The sequence below is a fragment of the Marmota monax genome, unplaced genomic scaffold (assembly GCF_021218885.2).
Source record: "Marmota monax isolate L192 unplaced genomic scaffold, Marmota_monax_Labrador192_F-V1.1 WCK01_AAM20220418_F8-fsc00028, whole genome shotgun sequence".
In the NCBI taxonomy this organism is placed as follows: domain Eukaryota; kingdom Metazoa; phylum Chordata; class Mammalia; order Rodentia; family Sciuridae; genus Marmota; species Marmota monax.
This window is the reverse complement of record NW_026694779.1, coordinates 5,162,244-5,187,159: the sequence shown is the minus strand read 5'-3', so window position 1 is coordinate 5,187,159 and position 24,916 is coordinate 5,162,244.

Genomic DNA, 24,916 nt, shown 5'->3' with positions numbered 1-24,916 from the left:
TTTTTTAAAAAAATGGTTTAATAGCAAATACACCTTGAAAGCCAGAGACAGTATATTGCTCTGAAGAGAGTTAAAGAATTCTTTCTCCTGGAACATCAGCTCATACTGAAGGTTAAGGAAGGCATGTACATCATTCTCCTTGCCTTCCTAAGAATATCTGGTTATATTGAGAGTAATTATTTCCCTCTCTCTGGATGGAAGAATGGGCCAATCTTCCAGCAACTCTATGTAAGCTCCATGTCTCATAATTTCCCGTTGTCTCTCGTGCGCTCATCATATTGCTAAAAAGAAACTGGAGTTCAGGGAACTGATACTAAAACAGTAAGTAATAATCTATTCTCCAAATCATGGGCCTTGTGTTTCCTGTCAAAAATATTCACATAAATGTAACAGATATACATAGGTAAAAAGCATGAAAAATGAATTAAGTGAGACATAAAATACAAAAGCAAAGGCTCAGGACATAGAAGTCAAAATTTTCTTCATATTCACCAAAGTCACTCTATTATCTTGCCTTAAAAGTTTCTAATGCTTTCAGTTGCTATGTTCATTGTGTCACAGATGGGAACAAATTACTTATGGACCCATATTGGTCCATGGATCTTCCTTTGGCACTGACACACTACTAGAAAGTTCAGGTTGTAACTTCAGCATTAATTTCCAATTTCTTAATAGATGATGATATGGGCAGAACTTGGAATAATGCCCAGCACATAAGTAAGGGCTCAATGACTTAAATACTATTGCTATTCGACTCCACCCTCTCCTTCACATTTTTCCCATAATGAACTCTCAAGTCACATTAAAGTCATCACTTAATTTCTGTACTGGGTTCTCTCCCCCACTCTCTCCCTCTCCCCCTATGGTTATGATTTCAGTTTCATATAGAACCACCCTTATTACTACAGAATTGTGGTATTTCAATTAAATTTTAACTAGAAGCAAAGTAGCTTCACAATTCAGAGCTGGGGTGATGGGCTGGAAAGTCATTGATTCAATGGCAAAAATAAGGAACACAAGCTGGGATGTAGCTCAATGATAAAGCAGTTGCCTTGCACATGTGAAGCCCTGCATTCAATAATCAATACCACAATCACAAACAAAAAATAATAATGAGGAACACACTAAGGGATCCTACTGGGAAATTTCAAAAGTTTATTTGGGGAACACTGAGTTAAAACACTGCATGGCTAGAGGCCCACTCTATTACTGAGACACCTGTGCCATGTCCAAAAAGGCCATCTTTTCCTGTGTCCCATTTCCAAAAAGGCCAGCTTTTCCTGTGTCCCATTTCTGCAGATTCTTATCACCTTCATTCATAAGGGAAGATGCAGAAGAATGAAAATAAAAAAGCACTTGATGATAACCTCTTCCATGCTTACTTAGCTGGTGACCTGGAGTAGCACAGGTGGATGAGGCAGGGAAAAATAATGAGGACATCCCATTCAGGGGCCCCAGATAAGGGCAACCATACCCCACCACAAGTACAGCAGGCTATCCACTCTGAGTTCCCATGATGTTAATATGTGCTTCTATGGGACTCATGATGACAACCCTGGTATCATTTCCAGTAGCTATAACAGAAATCTGCCTGAAGAAGACTTATGTCATAAAAGCCTCTGGTGGTGTAATTTCTTAAGCCACATGGACATTCATGGCTACAGATGAGGAATTAAAAACTGGAGCCATGGGGGCTGGTGGCTGTGGCTCAGGGGTAGTGCACTTACCTGGCATATGTGAGGCACTGTGTTTGATTCTCAGCACCGCATAAAAATAAATGAATAAAATAAAGGTCTATCAACAACTTTAAAAAAAAAAAAAAAAAAAAAAAAAAACCTGAGCCTGGACTATCTTGCTTCAGTGACTAGATCTACTGGTGGGCTAAGTAGACAGTTTTTCCAAGCCCCTAACAGCCACCAGCAGGACATTTGGATATAGATGTCTGTTAAATACAGCTAAAATATTCAGCCCAGTAGAGAATTCTGGTTTAAAGATAAAAAAAAGGATCAACGTGGCACAGAGAGAGAAATGTCATGTTATAAGACTATCAAGTCAAAAGTATAAAAAAAGGAAAAGAAAAAATGAAAGGCAATTTAGAACAGATGCTTGTGAAATCCCTGAATTTAGACATGAAAGAACCGTCAGAAATGGGGCATTTAGACAGCAGAAAGAAAACCCAGAAAATAAAGGAAATAACAAGAAAAAATATTCTGCCAATAGCTGCCCTAAGAAGAAAGGGATGTTTACAATGTCACATGTAAGAGAAATAAAAAATGAGCAGAGTTGGAGAGTTAGTTTCCGAATATCAGGACTAGGAGGATATCAGGGAATTTTCAACAAAGCAGTTGGAGTCCAAGGAAAAGTCAAGGAAGAAGTGAAATGACAATTCAAACATGGAGACAGGACAATGCCAAGACTGCACTGAGAAGAGAAACAAAGCAATTACTCGCTAATGCAAAGTTACATTGCAAATGACCTAATTTACTTTCAGTAGTTATTCCAGTTATTGCTCATTTATATAGAACAATATCTTGCTATCTGTTCCAATAAGTCAAAGGCTTGAATACAGTATTCAACAGCAGCAATGATAAAAAGGGCAATTAACCATGTAATTCAAGTCAAAAGGTACCTGTTGGTTACAATTAATACAAAGGAAGGCATTTAGTGACTTGAATTATCCACAATATGCTCTTAATCTTCCACTTTATAAGTAGGAAAGGATAGAATTAAGAGCAGAGAGGGAGGAGAGGGTAATAAGTGCCATCAGTCCCCCTTCCTGAACCATAATTGGGATAAGAGCTCTCCTCAAAAGAAGGTGAAACCTCTAGAGATTGTTCTATTAAAGACTTTTGAAACAAATGAGAAGTACAATTTAACAGTGGAAAGAGGATAGAAAAATAATCTACTACACTGAGTCCCTAATTCTGCAGCATGCTTGAGTCATAGATACTGGCTGTTTAGTCTGGTCTCTTAATATCCAAGTTCAAAGCTAAGTCAGCCAACTCATCTCCCCTCCTCCAGCTAGACCTTCACATTACTAGATATCATTGCCTAACACAGAATGGATCTTGGAACCAATTAATCAAAATCTTTTCTATTTCTTCAAGATCAAGGATGTCGACAGCTTATGTTAAATATAGAGTCTGAAATTCCATTTGGAGATTGATTCCCACCCACCACCACCCCCAGCCCCCATGGTTAAAAGAATGATCAGTTTGTCTAGATGGAACACTATGGCTAGAAAGTAAGCTCAACCCCTTCTTCCACTCTTGCCTACCTCATGCTGTCCCTTCTCTTTGGACAAATGGCTGATGCCTCCCACTCACCCCTTCCTGCTTCCAGTCCACTCACTCACTCACAGCTCTTTGCATGCAGCTTCTTTTTGTTGTTGACAGCTCCCTATGTGTCACCTCTTCAAAGACCCTTACAGAACCCCCATTCTCTCACCCCTGCTTATTCCCGTCAAAGCACTTAGATAAGGTAGTTACTGCTCTGTCCAACTCACCCCACTCCATATATCCACAATTGCCACAGTCTGGCTGAGCACAAATCACGAGCCACTGAAGTAGGAACAAACTTTATTTCTGAACTCCACCAGCACACTCCACACACGCTCCCCAGAACTATCCCGAACCCCACGCGGCTAGTCCAGGAACCAGCCACCAGAAATATCTCCTCCAGAAATCCCTCCTCCTGCACTCACTTCCCCAACCAATGGGAACTCTCCAGGAATCCCCACGAGAACTCCAAAGTAACGGCCCAGGCGGATAGTAATGCCTCGCCTGTCAACCAATACTATTGGCAAAATGCCAGGGGCCATTCCGACTCCGCTGTGGCTCTCAGCACACAATGGTGTGGACCTTAACTGCCTTTTCACTGTTTTACATCCAGAGAAATATTGGTAGGGAAAAAAACAAGTGGGGAAGAAAGAGAAGGGACATGGAGTAAATGAGGGAGGACAAGGGAGGGCACAGAAGGTGCATTAATTTGTTCTTTCTGCTATAATGACTTACTACAAACTTTGTGACTTAGCATTTGTTATCTTGCAATTCTTCAGCACCAAAGGCCCAAAATGGGTCTTCCATAACTATGCCCAAGGAATCATGCAGGACTGTAATCCTTCCAGAAGCTCTAGGAAGATCTGTTTCACATTCTATTCAGCTTCTGGAGGCTTCATTCTTTTGGCTTGGGGACATACTGAGCATTCGCCTGACTTCCATCCTCCAATCTCCGTCTCTAAGTCAGACTCTTCTGCCTACTTCTCAGAAAGTTCCTGGTGATTCCACTATGCCCATGTAGACAATTCAGGAAACCCAGTACATTTCAAGATCCTTAACTTCATCACATCTGCAAAGACCCATTTGCCAATGAGAACACATTTGATGAGCCAGTATTCTCTCTACCACAAAGGGAGACAGAAAGGAAAGGAAAAGGAAAAATGGCTTTTCCTTTCTAATCCCGCACTTTCTTCTTATTGTAGGATCTGACCTTGGACCTTCATGGGGGAATGCTTATCTTGTTCACTGTGCAGCAGGGAAGTCCTAACATAGAATGCTATGTTTTGGGACAGAGTGCTGTCCGAACACTGCCAAGCAGCATTTACTTGCTCCCTTGACAAGGAGTTTTCACCTGTTGATGCAAGGTCAGCCAACCTACATGGCAGTTTCTGAACTCTTGATGTCTGGAGACCTGGAAGATGATATGTTGTGTATCACCCTTGGCCTATAATGACTATTATATGTAAATTGGCACATACCCACTATAAAAGCTATTTTTGCTGCATAATAAAGTAGACGCTGTTCTCTGAAACCATCTCCAGAGAAGTTTCTCTCTGTCTTCAAGCTCCCCACAGTCAATGCTGGAAGGGCAGAGCCCTCAGCACCTTCATTCCAGGCCACTGCTAAAAACCTGACTGCCAAAAAACAAAACAAAACAAAAAACAAAAAAATACTTTTCCATTGCAGCACTATCTACTCGTGTATCTCTTGGTCACTCTAACCTTTTGACTAAATTTCTGTGAACTCAAATTGAAGTTAAACTCCAAGACCAGTCCAATGGTTCTCGTTATTAAATATGTAATGTGTCAGGTGTGGTGGTGCATGCCTGTAATCCCAGCTTTTCAGGAGACTGAGGCCAGGGGACCGCAAGTTCAAAGTCACTTGGGCAAATTAACAAGACCCTGTCTCAAAAAATGAACTAAAAGGGGCTAGTAATGTAGATCAATAGTAAAGTGCCCCTGGTTTTTGTGGTTTACCACAAAAAGTTTTCTTTAATTGTTAAAGACAAACTATTTCATTTGACATATTTCATACCAAAATGAGAAATTATTGTCCACTCACAAATCAAGATAAAAATCAGTATGAGTCTGGGAAATTGAATAGAAGAGCAATACCTGGCACATATTCCATGTTTATTTGTTTGGGTTTTTTTTTGGTGGAGAGGGTGCTTACTGGTGATTGAATTCAGGGGAGCTTTACCACTGACCTCCATCCCCAGCCCTTTTTATTTTTTGAGACAGGGTCTAAGTTGCTGGGGCTGACCTCAAACTACAATCCTCCAGCCTAAGCTTCTCAAGTAGCTAGGATTACAGGTATGTATAACCACACCAAGTATATACCATGTTTTTAAAGACAGACAGCATCTACTTGTTTTAATGGAGTCAACTAGCTTAATTCCTTTAGACTGCCCTTCAGCATAGTTACTCAACAATTGCTCAACCAACTCAAAATTTCTAATCCCACAAGTTATAGCCAGTCATAAGAATAATTATTTTTATTCTTCTTCTCCCTGCCCCATCAATGTTTGCACCTTTTTACACACTATGTAAAACAAGCAATCAAAAGTAAAAAGTTAAGCAGATTCCATCAATGACTGATTTAAAACTGTCCTCTCCTCTTCAGAATGCAAGATTCTATTATACTACCCAGCATAAGCAATCTAAAGGTGTAAGTTAACGTTATACTTATTTCTGTGATTCTCCTCTTGAAAGCTTTTAGCTTATTAATTAATAGCTAGTTTGCTAAATAGAAATGTAGATTTCCTTTAAGGTTAAATTATCTTGATATTTTTATCTAAGGCCAAGATCTACCTCAAAATCTCATGCTGGATTCCAAATTAGGATGTATTCTATGTTCAGAAAGCTCAACAGAATTCTCTTAACTCTCTGGACCCTGGACGCTACAGCTGATGGAGTATTTCATTATGTTGCCCACGGTTCTTGACAAGAGGTGGGAGAAAAAGGAGAAGGAAGACGCTTTAGGAAATAATTGAAATGAGAAATGTCACCTTGAGTTTATCACTGAGCTTCTACTCAGCCTTGACTAGAGAGCAGACAGTGGAAGTAAAATGGCATTTACAAAAAAACACCGATCCTATGCACCAACAAATCCATCTTTCATTAATATTTGATTTTTTTTGTTCCTATATTGATTGCTGTGACAAGACTGTCACCTGGCTGAATCCACCAATTCTATTGTAGGCAATTTCCTTACAGAATTACTTTCCTAAAAAGGCTGGGCATCATAGCAGCCTTGTCAAACTGCACACATGTCCTCAGCATTTGGTAGTGACTGTTCAATAATTAATTTACTAGGCCAGACTGCCGGTCCACTCTGAAGACTTCCTGCTTGCTGTTCATGCTCCTTGAGGTCAGTAGCCCTAAAGGGAAGCATTGTGAACAAACCACATAGAGCACAGATACCAGGTACGGCGAGTACAATCAACTTTGCATCCTGACAGTGATTCAGAATCACAGATTAGAGCCAGGAGGAATCACTACCCAGAGACCATTTGATCAAATGATCCATGGATCCCTTAACTCTTTGAGTATACTGAATTTGTTGCCTCAACCTTTGTAAAGCAAAACTAGAAAACTTTCTGAGCTGAGCTACTAGAGTGACATTCATGTACTGTTCTTCACTGTGTGAGAAAGAACCAAGAGAACAAGAACCAGACCTAACAACACAAATGCAAAGACCATTCTGCCTCAAGTTTGCTCCATCTCATAGTAATAAGCATGTTTATTTTAAACAGTCATTCCAGGGTAGTATTTCTGAACACGATTTCTCCAGTCATGGCAGTCTGAGAACATGATTACAAATTCTTGACTGTCCTCCCATTAAGAGTTCAAAACCCCTTCTTGTTGCAACTGGGCAGATCCATGTTTATATCCCCTAACAGAGTAGAGAGGAAATGACACCATGCATATTCTAAGGCTGTGTCTTGCAGCTCCCACCTCAGTCTATGGAAGCTTCTCTTAGAGCCTTAAGGTGCTAGGTAAGAAGTCCAACCCCCCACTCTGCAACTATACTCTGGGGAAGCCCAAATCCCTACCTAGGCCACATGTAGGCACTGTGTTCAATCAACCCAGCCCATGGATGAGAAAACTTCTAGACTATTTCAACCCCGGGCCACTGACTCTTCCCACTCGAGTCTTCAAACAGAATTAAGGAAGAGCAACCATCTTCCACTCCATCTGTCCAAGTTCGTGATCTGCAAACATCGTGAGCAGAATTAAATGGTGGCTCTATGCCCCTAAGTGTCAACAATTTGTTATACAGAAATAGATAATAGGAATATTCACACCACCCCAATTTTAAAGTGGAGAAGGAGGAGGAAATTATTTTTCTGTCTCTAGGCTACAGTATCCTTCCCATTTCTGGTAATTCATGAGCCTATCTACCTTCTCAAGGAAGGATGGTCTACAGGATGGCAAGAGGGTAATATGGTTTGGATAGGTGGTATCCCCCAGAAGCTCATGTATGAGGTACAAGAATAGTCAAGAGGAGAAATTATTAGATTATGAGGTTAACCTAGGAAGTTGATTAATCCACTGAGATGGATTAACTGGGTATTAACTATAGGAAGGTAAGGTATGGCAGGAGGCAGTGAGTAAATGAGGCCTTTGGGGTTTTTTATATATATATTTTTTGTGGTGAGCAGAGCTCTCTACTTACCGTTGCCATGCCTGAGCTGCTTTTCTCTGCCATGCCCTTCCACCATGATGTTCTGCCTCACTTTAGGCACAAAACTAAAGAGTTTGGCTGTCCATGGCCTGAAGCCTCTGAAACCAGGATCCCCAAATGAACTTTCCTTCCTCTATGTCATTCTTGTCAGACTCTTTGGTCATAGCAATGAAAAAGCTGACTAAAATGGCAAGGTATGAAAAGAAATGAAGGAAACAGGAAGACAGTTCACATTCAGAAATATATTTCATTAAGGACATCCAAAGGAATCATTAAAACGGTGTGGAAATTCCTTAGGTTGGGGAGGAGAGACAGTACAGTATATGGTAATTTACAATTACACAAAATTAAGAAAGTGTTTTAAGGAACTATTAATACCCAGAAAATAATTTCAGAAAGCACCTGGGCTCCTTACTTTGAACTGAAACCTGTTTCTCACATAAGTTTTTCTATCAGAAATTCATACATTCCTTTCCCCTTATAGTATTTGCATAGGTCACGGGTACATAAACTGCTACACATGGTTGAACCACCCAATAAAATATTACCTATTACAAAGCTATAACAGAAACCCATGAGGACTTGCTGCCTTTCTTTGTGTGTCCTCTGCAGAATACCTATATCCTCAAGCATCAGAAAGCCTTGCTGGGAAGGAAAACCCATTTTCTAATTTGGATCACATCCCTACCTTGCTCAAAAGTCTTTAGAGATATCTCACTGCCCAATTATTACACTTTAATTCTTAGTCTTTCTGCCATTTCATAATTTGCCTGTAACTTACTTTATAGGCAAAGTTTTTGTACTAATTTAGTTTTTTTTAACCGACCTACTATAATAGGCAGCACTCTGAGGACTACATTGGTGACAAGTGACAGAAAAGGTCTCTGTCCTGATCAAGCCATCACTCTAGTGGGTTAATACACAGTAAATAATTTCACAAACTTGATTAGCATCAGTGAGAAAATGAAGTTGAGAGAATCACTGGCAAGGATAGTCAAGGGAGTTTTGAGGTAACAGATGGATTTTTTCAACTTTTTACTAAGAAAAATTTGAAAGATTCAGAAAAATAAAGCAATTCTGCCATATATACTTCTAATATCTTTTCTATTTAATATTTTAAAGTATCTACTGCATCCTTTAGATTCTCCTATAAATCTTAGAAAATCAAGGGCATTTCCCTGTATTATCAATTTTGAACACCAAAATTGATAATTTTTATTTGTTCTTTTTAGAAATACACAATAGGATTCACTTTGACATAATTATAAAAGCATAGAATACTTTGTTCTAATTCCCCTAGTACTTCCTGTTTCCCTCGTCTCCTTACTCCCTATTTCCTTCCCTCTACTCTACTGCTCTAATATTTATAGTTTTTTTTTTTTAATTAGTGTCTTCTGAATGTACAAGTCGGTAAGATTCACTGTGGTATATCTCATATATGTATGTAGAAAAGTTCAACTGATAATTTCTTGATGACAAATTTCCACACCATAATTCAATCTATATGTCCTCCAAAACATTATCAACTGTTTTATTCAAAGAAGATCCAAAGAAGATAGAATCTTCTTTTCCCCCAGAGTACTAAAGAAAAATATTGAGCTGTGAATGTGTCTAAAGGTTTTCTCATGATTCCACTGAACCTCTTCTTTCTACCATATTTCATTTGAATCCTAACTAAGGTAGAATGGCTCTTTCAGACTCATGTTTTCAGAAAGATTATTTCCCAGGTGATGCTGCACATTTCATGTTCCATCTTCTCATGAGGCAGAGAACAGAACCTGGATGACCCTCCACCCCTAAACTCCCAGGCTGAAACAGTGACAACCGGATTCTGCCTTGTAAAGTGCCCTATTCTGACTTGGAACTAGCAGGTAGCAAGTATGGAAAGAGGGTCTGGCATCACACACAAACCCAACTCCACACCAATCGTTCATCAGCAGAATGACATTGGTGACCCCTAACTCACTCAGTGATTCCAACAGGGATTCCAGGAGGGCAGTGGCCTCACCTACTTATTCCTTCTATCTTCACAAGTCAACAGCCTTCTCCAGGATGTCTTTTCTTATCAAATGTCCTTTCTTATCATATGAGATTACATGGTTACCCTATCATGACATTTATAGCAGAAACAATGCATTTTTCTTTACTTTTATTGTTATTTTTTAGTTTTAGATGGACACAGTATCTGTATTTCTATGTGGTGCTGAGGATTCAACCTAGTGCCTCACATGTGCAAGGCAAGTGCTCTACCACTAAGCCCCAGCCCTAGCCCGTCATTTACTTTTAAATCCCTTGTGGATTTTTTTATTGTCATTATTTGATTTTGTTTTGGGACAGATTCTTCCTATGTTGCATAGGCTGGTCTAAAACTCCTGAACTCAAGAAATCCTCCCACTTCATCCTCCCTGGCAGGTGGGACTATGGTTGCATGCCACTCTACCACCCTGGCCCTATTTTTTTTAATTTGGATTTCTTTCTATGAAAATGACTATAACTAATGTGTATTTATGTATCAATTATGTTTTTACTTGTTTTAATCATTCTTACTATTATTTGAATTTCAAATGCTTTGGAAACTAAGAGCTCCCTCAAACCATTTGTGTGTAAACATGTAAACATTTACCACGGAGCCACATCTCCAGTCTTTTTTTAAAATAAATAAATATATATATGAAATAGTTGGACACAATACCTTAATTTTGTTTATTTATTTTTATGTGGTGCTGAGGATCAAACCCAGAGCCTCGCACATGTTAGACGAGCACTCTACTGCTAACCCACAATCCCAGCCTCCAGTCCTTTTTATTTTTAAATTTTGAGACAGTCATGCTAAGTTGTTTAGAACCTCACTAAGTTGCTGAGGCTGGCCGCAAACTTGCCATCCTGCTGACTTAGCTTTCTGAATTGCTAGGATTAGAGGTGTGCACCACCACGCCCAGACCAGCTGTGTCTTTTGAAATAACCACTTTAATCTTTAAATATTCTTTACTTTCTAGGACAGCAGGGCATCCCAGGAATATCCAGACCTAAAATCAACCATTTCTTTAGCTGAATTCCTTTGAGAAATGGGATTTAAAGAACATCATCTGAATGCCAGGAGTAACCACTAGTCCTGGGACACTAATATCTCTTGGCTTTTTCAATATACAGTTAGGAAATTTTAAAAGTATGAGTGTAGGCCTGAGAGCGCAGCTAAGTGGCAGAGCACCTGCCTACCCTGCACAGTGTCCTAGGTTGCATCCCCAGTACCAAAAGGAAGAAAATGAGCAGAGACTTTCCAGACAAATTAATCATTAATAGTTTTACCTCACACTTGTTTTACACTTGTACTTTTTTGTCTCTTCCCTTTGTAGGGTTTCTAATTCATGATAGTTTTTAATTATAATTATGTAATTTTTTATAATTTCTAGACAGCCAAAATCAACACTATCCCTAAAGCCAAAACTACTCCATATTTTTAAAATATACTGTTACTTTTCTCTTTTAGAGTGTCATTCTCTTTTTTCTGAATACTTTTTTATTCTAATTTGTTACATATGACAGCAGAATGGATTACAATTCATATTACACATACAGAGCACAATTTTTCATATCTCTGGTTGTATGTGTGTCATTCTCTTTAAAATAGAAGATACATTCTAGTCTTTCTAAAATAAAAGACATTCTGTTCTCTTTAAAATAGATTTAGTCACTATTGTATCCCCACAATCACCTAAATTATTTTTCTCTTCCTGGAAACATTAACTTTAAATATACTTAATTTGCTTATAAGTTCCAGTTTGTTTTCAAATTTAGAGATGTTAAAAACATTCCATTAAGGATGTGTGGTCAAAATAATTTATTCTGAGGTCATCTAATAAATATCATTTAATCTGTTTATTATAGTCACCTGAAATTGTTTCTATTTTCTAAATCAATATTAAGAAACAATAGAACGAACCCAATTTGAAGTTCACTCATTTGACAGTTTTTCAAAAATAATACATCACTGAAACTACTATAATCAAAACTGGTCCCACTCCCTTTCTGCACTCTTTTCAACCTTGTCCTTTTCTTTTTTGCTGGCAACAAGATACCAGGGATTGAACCCAGAGGTACTTAGCCACTAAGCCACATCCACAGACTTTTTTATTTTTATTTTAAGACAGGGCCTAAGTTGCTGAGGCCAGTCTCGAACTTGAGATCCTCTTGCTTCAGCCTCCCAAGTCACTGGGATCACGGCTGTGCACCACCACACCCAACTTCATCCTTCCTTTGAGCTATAATCAGGCTGTAATACCCAGGTCCATAACTTCTGATTTCTCATATCCCTATGTTCCCCCCCTTCAATGGACCTTTATTTAACTAATTTATTGATAGGCAGTGCTGAGGATCGAATACAGGGCCTCACACATGCCAGGCAAGCGTTCTACCACTGAGACACAACTCCAGCCCCAGAATCATGTATCTTTTGAAATGGTTCTCTCATTTGCAATGGTCTGTTTGAGATTCACCACTATTGTTGCATGGACCAGTATTTCATTCACTATGATTGTCAGTGCTATACTACTGAATAAACAAGCCAGAGTTGTTTAGTCATCTATCAGTAGATGGGTATTTTCCACTGTGCCCAGTTTGAGACTATTACATTAGAATTGCTATAACATCTGATACAATACTGATATATTTGAGCACAAATGTTCATATGAATATAAGCTTTTATTTCTCACTTTCTCCCTCTCATAATTCTTATTTTTTTTCTATTCCCTTGAACACAAGGAGTCTAATTTGTATTTTCATAACCATTCTTGTTAATTTTATCATCTATTATATTATATCTGAGTCTGTTTCTGGTGAGTGTTTTATTTTTCTTTTTACATGTTTATAGGTTATATTATCCTGTTACTTTGGATGCTCAGTAATTTCTGTAGGATATTGAACACTGGATATTTCACATAATCAGCTTCCAGACAAAGACTTCTTTCTAACACTCAGTAAAGTTACTTGATAATTTTAGTCTAGGGCTTGTGCATCCCAATCATTGAAGTCATCACCTTCTCAGGACTCTGTCCAAAGATTCAAGTACCCCACAGCTTTTCCAGACAATTATTTGAACACTAAACACTGCCAGCTCAGAAGGAGTTCTAAGCACTCTTTACTGTACTCCTTCTCAAAGGTTCTCTCCCTCTAGCAGTTCCCTTTCATGCACTCAAACATGGGTACCCAGCCAAAAGGTAGAGGGGACGTATCTGAAAATCACCTGGGCATTTTGACTTTGTTTTGTTCTGTCCTCTCTAGGGTCCTTCACTCACACATTCCTGCCTCCTCAAGCCCTCCCTGAATCCCCTCTCTCTTGCTGTTACTTTGAAATGCCTACAGGCAATTTTCACTCCCCTCAACTTTCCCCTTCTTTCAGGGATTCCATTTCTGCACTGACTGACAAGTGATGGAAAAACCACTGCTTTATACATTGTTATATTTTCCTATTTATCATTAGAGGGGGAATATGGTCCTCCTTATTCCACTATGTTTAGAAATAAAAATCTTTAGAAATGCTTTTTTATTTCCATTTCCAACTGCTTATTGCTAGTGGCTTCTGCTTACTTTTAATTTTAGGAATTGTTATTACTGATGTGATAGTTTTTAAATATGCATGTCTCAAAAATATTTCACAAACCCAGAATAATATTACTTAGGCCCTTATATCCTCACACCACTGCTTTAGATAACATCTTTTAAAATTGGTCTATGACTTCTGATTTTGGTATTTGGGAGTTTCTTCTGATCTTATGTGATAGGAGGAGGCAATTCTACAAAGAACCATGAAGAGGGCATTCAAGGCAGACACACTGTCAAATACTAATGATTTAAAGACCCTGGCTTATTGAGAGAGACAGAGAGGAAAAAATTAAAGAAACAAAAGCCTAGAATACATCCAGAGCATTGTAGTGAGAAAAGGAAAGAAACCATTCATTTTGGATTACAGAAGTCAACAAAAAATCTTTTTGAAAGCCCTGATGTGCTATCATAAGACACTGTAGTTATTCTTAGTGCATTAGGAGGCAACTGAGGAGTTTCAAGCAGAAAAGTGATGGGGTAAGCTTTTCCCTCTGTTAAAAGAGGTATGGGGATGGATTGCTAAGGAGATAAGAGGTTACACTAACAGTCCAGGTGGCAGTTAATGGTACTTTTGTCCAGATAAGTGATCAAAGAGCAGACAAAAAGGAGAAAAGGGCTTCAGATAGCATCTGGGTACCAGGACAGGAGTTTGCTAATGAATTCTATGTGGATATTGAAGGGAGGAAAGGAGTAAAGATGCCTCTTAGGCACCTAACTTGAGAAACTAGGTTCTGAGAAATAAATTGAGAAACAGGCTTGATGGAAGGAGATTCTGGAACCAGAAATTCTATTTTGGCCATGCTAAAATTTAAAAGACTATTAGACTTTCAGGGGCACAAATCAAATAGGAGGTAAGAGATACTGGCCTAGAGCCAGAGATACGGAGAGAGAAAGGCAATGGACAAAGAACTGAATCCAACTTTCTAAGAAAACTGTGCATTTAGATAACCAGGGGAGCAAAACCCAAGTCCTCAGGGCATGTAAGCATTCAAAAGTCTGGCAGAGGGAAAAATGTAGCAAGAAAAAAGAAAACACTGCAAAGGCCAGGTTAGTTCATGTAGAAGAAAACTAGGAAAATGCTACGCTTTGCAAGTCAAGAGTAAATGTGTTTTCAGAAGGGATAAATTGTGTCTGGTTCACTACTTAAAGAGAACAGAGTAGTCCCAAGGAAAAGTATACATGGAAGAATAGATGGTCTGGAAGAATAGATGGTCCAGAAAAACAGAAAAGGGCCATCTGTGCCTTTCTAGGTTGTGTGATGGCAATTTATATTTAGTGCAATTGAACTGAATTTGAAGCATCCTCCAAATTCTCTTTAAGTCATAAATTCCAAGTGATCTCTCTTTTACACTTAGGAATCCAGGAGTACCATTTTAAGAGATGATTCAAGATAATCTCGAGCATGCCTTCCCCCCCCCCCACATTTTTTATTGGTGCATTATAGTTGTATGTAATGGTGGGATTTATGGCTAAATATTCATACATGCATGCATTATAACAATATAATTTGGCCACTATAATCCCCTATTATTCCATTTTCCCCTCTCCTCCTCTCTTCCCCTGGTTCCTCAGCTGCTCTTCCTTCTATTTTAATGAGAGCCCCCATGATATTAAATGTTAAGCTGGACCTTCCATTAGGTAATAGGATTTTTAAAAAATGATTACTGGAGACTTCAATGCTGTTTTGTTGTTCTTATTCCAAGGGGAACAGCTTAGATTTTATGGTGAATAGGGGAACGAGACCAATTAGGAAATATGAACTCATTCATCCCTTCTTTCTAGAAGGGTGTCTGATAGAATCCTCTTTTCTGTACCTAGTTTCTAAAATACATAACCATCATCACACTACAGCCAGGACCTAAGCTTGAAAACAGGGTTATTTAGAATATCAATAAAGCAGGAAGGACTGTTTCCCTCCTCATCAAATCCTCCAGGAATTGTAATGCACATTTAGCCAGAATCTAGTGTGTGTTCACCCAAAGTAGGGTTAGAAAACAACTCTAAAGAAATTCTTTGCAACCTGTACACTCAGAAAAATGAGAAATTATATCGCATTTGATTCAAATGTATGATATGTCAAGGTCATTGTACTGTCATGTGTAACTAATTAAAGCAAAAAATTAAAAATTAAAAAAAAATTAAAAAAGAAATTCTTATTATACATAATACACAAAAGACTTAACTACCAAGATCTTTTTTTAAAGTTGACTAAAATTATTAATTTAAAACCAGTTTTTAAAAACTTATAAAATATGAAAATCAGAAACCCATCCTGCAGTTACCCACCAAACACTTTAACTCTCAATAGTTGTAAACTGTCTTTGGGAAGAAAGCTACCAATACAAAAAAAAAAGAAATTAAAGATATCCAAATTGGAATTCCATTTTATGTGGAGTGTATTTGCAAATATTTAGATTCAAATAAGAACTGGAGAGAAAAAGTCACAGTAAAATACTCTCAAAAAATATGTTGACTGACAAGCTAGGTATTTTTAATAATGGTTGGGATATTTGTTTATTACATCATTTGCTGTTTTCACTCAGTGTCCATCAGATATGACTGATGTTCGCTGCAAAACCTCCATCAGCACACCAATGAACCCAATTAACAGGTTGGGCTACTACTTCCTATGCCCAATCTAGCAGACCACACAGAAATTCTTATGTTATTATGTAAATCTGTGGCAGCATATGAGAACAGTGCCCATATATGCTATAGGCAAGATGGGACAGGTTGAGAAGGCTCTCTGCAGAACTCTACCACACCAGTTAACTGCTCTTTAATTAACTCTGCCTTATTTTTTTCCTAATCCCAGAGCCTAAATGCCCATACTTTAATGGCCATTCCCTGAGAATCTTTTTTATATCATGGTTTAGTAAATTAGGATAAATGGTCTATATATGACCCTGCCACTCGTTTCTACACGTAAAGTTCTACTGGAATATAATCAATGTCCACCATTTACATATTGTCTACAGCTTCTTTTTCTCTATGAAATTAAACAATTCCCACAGGGATCATAAGGCCCACAACGCCTGAGCAAACTGCTATCAGAACCTTCATGATGAAAGACTTGCCTAAGACATTTGGGTTACGAAAATGATATCGAGAAAAATATAATAGCAGAGAACTAACACATTCCTCAGCACATTTTAGCCTTTCAATCCTACTAGCCACCCTCATGTCAACAACTACTGTAGGTTACCTGTTCAAATACTACTGGATGCAACATGGAATGAGTTAGTCAAATGCTGACCCAGCAAAAGGGTCACAGCTCATCTCCCAGAAGCCCAGAATAGAGTCACAGAACACTCCAAGTCAGTTCAGAACCTCTCTAGGGCTCTAGGCAACCAAGGATAGATTGAGGTTCACATAAAAGATGCAATATTCTTGCTATGGCTGGTCTAATTCTCCCTGTAATCTGTCCATAGAGATCTGTCTTTCATTGTTACAGTACAGGTAAGAGGTATCCTCCAAAAGCTCACAGGTGAAACAATGCATGAATTTTCATAAGTGAAATGATCACATTATGAGAGGTGGAATCTAATCAGTGTGTTAATTCACAATATGAATTAATTCTGAGTAGTAAATGTAGGCAGGTAGGGTATGGCCGGAGGAAGTAGGATACTGTGGGTATGCCTCTGGGTTTATATTTTGTCCCTGGTGAATCAGGCTCTCTCTGCTTCCTGGTTGTCATGCACTTTCATCCTGAAGTTTCCCTCAGGACCCAAGATATGGAGTCAGCCATCTATGAATTGAGACCTCTGAAACCATTAGCCAAAATAATTTTTTTCTCCTCTACGTTGTCTTGTCAGGCATTTTTGTCTCAGTGATTAAAAAGCTGGCTAAAAGCTGGGCATGGTGATACACGCCCGTAATCCCAGCAGCTCAGGAGGCTGAGCCAGAAGGATGAAATGTTCAAAGTCAGCCTCAGCAATGGCGAGGCACTAAGCAACTCAGTGAGACCCCGTCTCTGAATAAAATACAAAACAGGACTGGGGATGTGGCTCAATGGTTGAGTGCCCCAAAATTCAATCCCTGGTATCCCCCTCTGAAAAAAAATTTTAAAACTGACTCAAACATCTACTATCTACTGGCACTGGTTTGGACTTTTAATCTGCCCTTAATATATATAATCTAAGTCTTCTCCAAAAATATGTGTGCATGCGTGTGTGTGTGTAAACTGGGGAAAAAAATTAAAAAAATTGATACAGGAGGACAGGGAATTATTATGAAAGTGTAATTTTTAAAAAAATATTTTTTAGTTATACATAGATACAATATATTTGTTTACTCATTTTTATATGGTGCTGAGGATTGAACCCAGTGTCTCACATGTGTGAGGCAAGTGCTCTGCCGCTGAGGCACAACCCCAGCCTGAAAGTGTAATTTTCAGAGCATGATTTTCCATCATGTCCCCAGGCAAACTGTTTGGTTTTCATCAACAAAATAAAGCAGTGGATACTAGTGTGAGGAACACCAGAAGTTGTGGAAGTTTGTGCTGTGTCAGTTAAGTTTTCTAACCATTTACAAGGTTATATGGCTATCTCATCTGAAGTTCACACTCCACCAACTGGAAGTGAGCCTGCTTCTCACTTCCCTGAAGCCCATGTAAACGTGGAGAGGAAACTCCACACCCCTTTTAGGTGAGCAAGCCTTTTAAAAGTCACACTGAGTAGACTAGGTTCACCCACACGATGTCTCCTGACAGAGCCCAATTCCCCGGCCCCTCTCTCTGTTCTTTGTTTCTTCTCTGCCTCCATCAACCCACATCAATCTACACATCTATATGACACTCCTCTCCACTACTTTTGAGCTTAGGCAAGTTCCTAACCTCACTGAGCCATGACTGGTACGTTTCAAGGATCAAAACAAGATAAGCCAAAGACTTAAGTTGGGGAAATTTAAAGGGAAAGAACCTAAAAATCTGGATTTCAACCCACAGGTGATTCTAATGAAGGTTCAAGTTTGGAAAACACTGAATCACACGCACGCTGCTAAACAGGCAGCTTTCTCCAGGTCTCTCAATAGAACAGCTAAGGCGCACTCTGCCATCTGCTAATTCCAATGCAAGACACCTGTAGGACGCACCGTGAGGAAGGCTAAAGAAGCGCTCAACACTCCCGGTGGTTCTCGCCATCAGCACTATCACCGGGAATGTTTTAGGAAACACGCAAAAATCCCAGGCTCCACCTGTTCTGAATCAATGCATTTTCACAAAACCACCAGGCGTTTCTTAGACACATTCCACATTCGTTTGAATTAATCAGAATTCTCTGGAAAGACCGCGCTCACAGGAGATATATCGAGATTATACCGAGATATATCATGAGGCATTCATTAGGATAATTGGCTTACTTAGTCAGGGAGGCCAAGAAGTCTCAAAAGAAGACCAGAAGGTGGAGCTCTAGAGAAGCCGGTGGCGTGACAGAGCCCAAGTCCCAAGGCCTCTGCCTCAAGGAAGGAGATGGTGCAATTCTCAGTCCCAAGCCCGAAGGCAGAAGAGCCTAGAAGGTCACTTGTGTGAGGTCCAGAGTGTTGAAGTCTGGAGAGCTCCGGGTTCCGACGCCCAGCAGGAGAAAACACCGCCCAAGCTCCAACGGACACAGCACGAGGGCTTGCGCTTCCCGCCCCTTTTTCTTTACATCCGCGTCCCACTGATTGGATGGCGCACGCACGTGAGGAGGGCGGACCTTCGACCCTCTGTCCACTCACACGTCAGTCTTCCCCAGAACCCGCCTCTTGGACAAAACAGGAGGCGCGGGCTCCTTCTAACCAAGCGCCAAACCGCCTGCAGAGACGTGGGTTTTCCTTTCAGCTGAAATACGGGCTCTGTACCGCTGAAGCATTTAAAATAATGCTTTACTAGTAATCTGAGTAGCCCTTAATCCAATCAGGATGACACCCAAAGTCACCCCGCAAGGAAGCACTGACTTCAGTCCCACAGTGAATCACAGAACCAAGATTCTAAGTGGTTCTGTAAGCAAATGTTCATAGTTTGGTTAGAAATGTCACTTAATCCACGGGGAAAAAATTCAACGTACAGGAAACCTTGACATGTGTTAAATAAAATTTGTGGGAAAATGTGGATTTGGACTGAGCGCCTCCACAGGGACCACTAAACCAAGCCAACAAAGACTTTAATCACAGAAACTGAGCTTTGGTGATTTGTGAAAGGCCCTGTAGCTAACTCATTAAGCTGTAAGCCATTAACTAGTTAAGCTGGAAGCAATTTGTGTTTTCTATGCCTCACTCTTTTTCTAGGAATGTTGTCAGATTGTATCACTGGTTGGAGTTCTCAGAACCTGCTGTGGTTCTGGAAGCTGCCCAATTCACCAGTTGTTTTTGTTTCATTTTCCTTTATTCAAACTAGATTAAATTCAATTGTCTAAGGCTTCTAACACAGAGAGATAGCTGTCTCTTCAGAATGGAGGTTACTATGGAGAGATGCTATGCATGTACCCCATAATGCCTTCTTCCAAGAACTGTGAGCATCAGAGGGTTTGGGATGTTTATGACAAGAACCACAAGCCATTTGGACCTTGGTCTTAATAGCTGCTTGAAATGGAGAAATGACTCTTCTTCATCTTAGTCTCATTTCACTATTGTAAAAGGAAAATAATAATGCCTACTTCATAGATTTGCAGAGAGAATGAAGCTAATATAGATAGATGGATAGACAGACAGGCTGTGTTGCTCAGTTCTAGAGCACTTGCCAGGCATATATGAGGCCCTAGGTTTGGTCCACAGAATTGCCAAAATAAACAAATATAAATACACTTTAAAATATACATACATACACACATATTCCTACAGATGATGTATATAAAATGCAAGCTTATTGTGAGACCTAAGGTATGGGGCAGTGTTTCATTAGTGAAATGGAATCCTTAAGCTTTAGATGGGGGGGGAAGGGGAGTGACAATCCCTGAAACTTTCGTTAAAGTCCTCACTGGCCTGTTTACTTTGCTGTTGTCAGAGAAGGGAAAATCACCACGAGCTATGACACATAGGTTTTGCATCTGGGAATATGCATGGGAGGATAAAAGGCATGGATGTGCACAACATTTTCCCAGAGAAGCTAATTCTGCTTTGCAGCTCCTTTGCCGACTTCTCCATTTATTGTTATCACTCCAGACTCTGAAATGCCTTCGCATCCACTAACAACCTGGAACAGCAAGGTTCTGACTCAAATCTTAAAGGCTGAGGAGTTTTGAATTATAAATGCCTGCATCGGCAGGATTGTTTTTCATCCTTCCCTCAGTGTCTTTGCTGGGGGGAAAAAAATCTGAATACTGAGCCCGAGACACAGCAATGTTTTCATTCCTATATTAATATACAGGAATGAAATGTTTACTTGAGTAAACTTGAAGATGTTTACTTGAGCACCATGTCCTAGGCACTCTGCTAAGCTCTAGATATGGATCATCTCATTAGACCCTTTGGATGAAGAACTCATTTTATATGCTTTCTGAAGAGGAGGAAACTGAACCACATGTAGGCAAATTCTTGCCAAGTTAACTTAACTAGTAAATACAAAGATGACCATTAAACCCAGGCAGTCTGGCTCCAGAGTGAGTATCCTTAGGTAGTAGTGTTCCTGGCACTGTAGTTGTATCTTTGTATAAAAATAAAAAAAAATATATTGTTTTTTCTGTCTTTAGTGGTTAATAGCCTAAAGGAAAAAGACAACCTTTCTACCTGATGTTGGCTCCTAAGCCCTTGCAGTGCATGCAAACCAATTGCTTGAATTTTATCTTTTCAGGAATGAAAAAACACAGGTTAAAAAATGGGGTTAAAATAAGCATATGATACAGCCACCTTTTGTGTTAGAGTAGGTGGGCTGACAAGGCAGAAATCTACCTTCGTGCATCTATTAAAATTCACCTTTCACCACTTAATTGGAAATGAGTTAATGCACAGGTGGGATGAGCTAAAATTAGCATAAAAGAAAAACATTTTTTTCTGTTTATATAATTTGCATGCCTTTGTAATCAGTGAGATGACATATCAGATAAGAGCCCTACCCGCTGCGATGCAAACTTTAATTCCTGTCATATATTAATCATCCCTCTGTAATATAATAAAGTTGCTTCTGTCATGATGGTGTTGAATGTAAATAATTTCCAATTACTGATAATTCCCAAATATCTTGCAGAAAGAACAGTATGGTGTGATCTATGGGTTTTGGAAGGACAACAAATTAAAGAAAATAACTCCATATTTTCTTTCAATAAAGAAAATAAACTGAGTTTGTATCTCAGTTGAAAGTTTTCTGGAGACTTCCTAGCCTCATGTTTACTCTTTTTTGGATGCTAAAAGTTGAAGCAAGACTTGGGAAGCAGACCCTTGGGAGCAAAATATCATCCTTCAGTTTGTAAAGTTAAGGGTGATTTTAATAGGCTGAAAGGGAGTAGCAAGTTGTGCTCCTAATTTCCTGCGGCATTTTCCAAGTTTTTACCCATTACAGCCTGAGGCCTTTGAATAAAAAGGTTCTGTTTGAACCAGAATATTATTGTTGATCTTGTGGCACATGAGAGAGAAATAAAAATATTTCCAGCAGTGAAAGAGAGTTACAAGAAAAGGAACAAATGTCACACCTGCCTTGCATAATGATGTACTTTCCTCAAAGTGCCCCCAAATACTCCACCAGCCTTTAAACCTGACACTCTTAGAAAATACTGCCATTTTAATGCTTCTTGAGGAGAAATTTCCCAAATAGGGCTGATTCCTGGGACTCCAGGGAAATGATGTCATTCCAGGCTGGAGGGCTAAGATGTGGGTGACAAAACGAGTCACCTTTGACCACTCTCTCTCCTGTTGCAGACATTACTAATCAATCGCAATGCTTTTCTGTGTTATGCCACATTTAATCTTATCCTCGTCCTCCTCTGAGCAGCCAATGACAATGAACTGAACTTGAAGTAGAAAGTAAAAGGCATTTGCCATTACTTCCCTCAAATTCAAATGAGTACCTCCAATGATATCCCTACTGCTCTCTCTGAACCAGTTTTACATGGGGGGAGATACTCAGATGACAATCAAAAGGCACAGAAAATATTTGATGGGATTCCCCAAACGTTACTTCTCCTCATACTTGTTCTTGCCTCCCATCTTCTCTTGAAGACATAATAAAATCAATTTTTGACATTCAAGTCAAGGAGTCTGAAATTTGTTGTCAGTACTCAGGACTGAAGACATTCTATGGTATTTATTAAGCTTTGCTAGATTTGTTACTTTGTTCACCCTGTCTCCAATAGGAATAAAAAATGGGGCAACTAAACCTTTTGTCATTTGAAACACATAGACTTTGTTCCAATGTCTCATTACAAATGTTTATCTTAACTAATTCAAACATTTGAAAAGCTAATGGTTTTGTGGGATATTAATGGTATTATGACAAAGAGTTTGGACTCTGTCCTGCAAATACTCCCCCAGGAGTCAGAGGTAGACAAAAATGAAAGAGAGGGCAAATCGAAACCCTAAATTAGCCATTGCCTAAGTCAGTATCCATCACTGAATGTCTCTCTGATAAAATCCAGGCTGGGGCACACAGTTTAGCACTGAGAACAAAGTATATCCTGCTATATCAATTCCCCGACTCTAAATCTAAGAAATCTCAATCCTTCAGGGAACACATGATGAGAGAGAAACCTGGTCTACAGAACCCCTGCCCATATAGCCACTCAAACATATAGCACAGGACAGAGTGAGCCAAATGTGGGCATTTGCATTTTATGTGATACAGTGGCCACAAATCGAATCATACAAGTAAGCTCAGTTCCAACTAAACAGATCAACTAATGCTTTAGGGAGCAAGGCAGAAGTTTCTCCTCCCCTACGGTGAACCCAGTTTGAAATCCATAATTACATGCTGGTTCAACCACTGTCCATCAAACAACCTCTCTGATCTCTTGATTCACTACTAGTGTATACCATATACAACTCAGCAGTTCATCATTATTTTGAAGTCTCTGATTGCTTTGCTTTGATTCATTGTCCCCATCAAGATTTTTTAGTCTTTCAAGGTAGCAAAAAATTTGCTTCTGTGTATTCCACATATATTATCCACAATATATATTCCACTTGGTAGGTATATGATAAATATTTGATGATGCAATCAATATTATCTGCCATAAACCTCATTGTACCCAAAGTACGAACATTTATTTACATTTTGTTATAAGTTGATATTATTATAGAAGGGGAGATCATGCTAACAATATATCCATTTTAAATATTTAAGTGAAAGTATTAAACGTGTTTTCCTTTTAACTTTTAAAAAATCATGGTGAAATTGAAAAAAAGTGTGTGTGTATATATATATATCCTATATATGTATGTATATGTATATATCCTATATGTGTGTATGTATGTGTGTGTTTATATATATATATATACACACACACACACACACACCCTAAACTACAGGACGTATTTACCCCTGAGAAATGAAAACACATGCTTCCAGAGAAGAACTGTCCATAAATGTTTACAGAAACTATATTTTAAAAAAACCCAAACTTGAAGCAAACCAAATATCCATCAATAGGTCAACAATTAAATAGACTGTGATATCTTTGTAGGATCCTATGCAATTAAAAAATGAACTAATACATACAACATAGATGAATCTAAAAATAAATAAATAATAATAATAATGATATCAGGAGGAGAAGGCCAGACATGAAATAAGAGATACTCTGTGATTCTAAGTATGTGAAATTCCAGAATGGGTGAAAGGAATCTCCAGTGACAGCAAATTAGTGATGACTTTCAGCAGAGCACAGGAGGGATGACTACAAATGGACACAAGGAACTTTGGGGGGGGGGGTCCAATGGAAATGTTCCACATTTGATTGGCTGTAATTTATATGAGTGCATGCATTTGTGAAAATTCACTATACTTCACTGTTGATTAAGAATGTGTGGGGGTTGGGGTTGTGGCTAAGTGGTAGAGTGCTCGCCTCGCATAAAGCAAAGCCCTTGGTTTGATCCTCAGCACCACATAAAAATGAATAAATAAAACAAAGGTATAAAAAAAGAATGTGTGCATTTGATTGTCTGTGAATCATGCCTCAACAAAGTTGATTTTTTTTATTTTTGTAAATTTTTACTAACAGGGATTGAACCCAGGTACATTTAACACTGAGCCATATCCCTAGCCCTTGTTGTTTCTGACTTTGAGACAGGGTGTTGCTAAGTTGCTTAGGGCCTCACTAAGTTACTAAGGCTGGTTTTGAACTTGCCATTCTCCTGCCTCAGCCTCCTGAGCTGCTGGGATTACAGCGTGTGCCACCATTTCAGCAATGAAGTTGAATTTTTTAAAAATCCTGCCAATCTAGGAAAAAAGA